We start from the raw sequence: 1,735 nt of genomic DNA on the forward strand, positions 1-1,735 counted from the left end.
GGAACTGCCAAAAGATAAAGATTCGCCATGATGGCGCCCCGAAATGTTTGGGATAACGACATCGAAGGATCCGTTGGGGATTACGTCATCATCCTTTCCGGGATTCAAGGGATAAGGAGGTGCCAACAAGAAGTGGTTTGGCGACTTGAGTTTTTCCGCAACAGATGGCGGTTTCAGTGCATGGTGCATAAGAGGAGTGAAGATGAATCGCCCCTAACCGAGTAAGGATATTGGCGTGAAGGAAATTCAAGTCAATCTGGGGCCTAATGTTGGGGATATTATCTGTTGGATAACCCGCCCTAGTTGGGCCGGGTCACCAAAGCTGGCGACTCATCTAAATGTGATTCAGACCTTGGCCTGGTAAGGCCGAAAGTCGTTTGGCGGTTTCAGACCTTCGGAAGGAGTCCATAGTAGAGAAGGTCTCCAAGCCTTGGAAAGATGGCAACTTAGAGATCGCGAGAGTCACGATTTGTGTAAAGGAAAGGACCCTTGTAAACCCTAAGGACTCGACCTGTATATAAAGGCGAGTCCCAGGGAAGAAGAGGGCAGGATAGAAATCATCGAGTGCTAGGTCAGGCGAGTTACGCCCTCCTTGTAATCAAAACTCCATCAATACAACACAAAGTAGGATGTAGGCTTTTACCTCCTCACGAGGGGGCGAACCTGGGTAAATCTCTGTCTCGCTCCCGTTCAACCCCTTTGAGTCGTCACCAAGTTGCGATGGCTCCAACACTAAGTCCTTTCACGAGGACATCTACCGTGACAAAACCACAACAGAACCCATACTCATATACATCGTAGCGACCACTCACGTGGTTAGCGTAGTGTTGGTAGTTCAGCGTAAATAGGAAGGCAAGGCCCTGCCAGTGCAGCGCCCTATCTATTACCTTAGCGAGGTCTTGTCCACCTCTAAGCAGAACTATCCACATTATCAAAAAATGTGTTATGGTCTTTACCTTGCTGCAAAGAAATTGAAGCAATACTTCCAAGAGCATGCCATCACTATGGTGAGCACCGCTCCGCTTTCAGAGATCATGGGCAAACGTGTTGCCACGGGCAGAATTGCCAAATGGTCCATCGCCATGGCGGACCATGATTTTCGGTACGAGCCTCGCACCGCCATCAAATCGCAGGTGGTGGCCGACTTCTTAGTCGACTGGGCCGAGACCCAGTTTGAGCCACCGCCTCCAGACTCCACGCATTGGCGAATGCACTTCGACGGCTCGAAGATGAGGACAAGACTGGGAGCCGGCATCGTCCTGACGTCTCCAAAAGGGGACCAGCTCAAGTACGCTCTCCAGATCCGTTTCGCTGCCTCCAACAATGTCGTCGAGTACGAAGCATTGGCTCATGGCCTCCGGCTTGCCAAGGAGATCGGCATCCGGCGGCTCATATGCTTCGGCGATTCAGACTTAGTGGTGCAGTAGGTCTCTAGTGAATGGGACGCCAGGGACGCCAACATGACGAGCTACCGCTTCCTCATCCAGCAGCTCAGCGGTCCTTTCGAGGGCTGTGAGTTTCACCATGTTCCCAGGGCGGAAAATGAGGCGGCCGATACACTGGCGAAGATCGGCTCCATGAGACAGGCCATTCCAGCCGGCGTCTCCCTCGAGCAACTCCATGAGCCGTCTATCAAGCCATCTCCCGAGTCGGCATCGATCTTTGTACCGTCGGCTCCGTCAGTTACGCCGGCTGCACCGACGGCGCCGACTGCAAATGTGGCACCGACTGAATC

Source organism: Hordeum vulgare, chromosome 3H, assembly GCF_904849725.1.
Source record: "Hordeum vulgare subsp. vulgare chromosome 3H, MorexV3_pseudomolecules_assembly, whole genome shotgun sequence".
Taxonomy (NCBI): Eukaryota; Viridiplantae; Streptophyta; class Magnoliopsida; order Poales; family Poaceae; genus Hordeum; species Hordeum vulgare.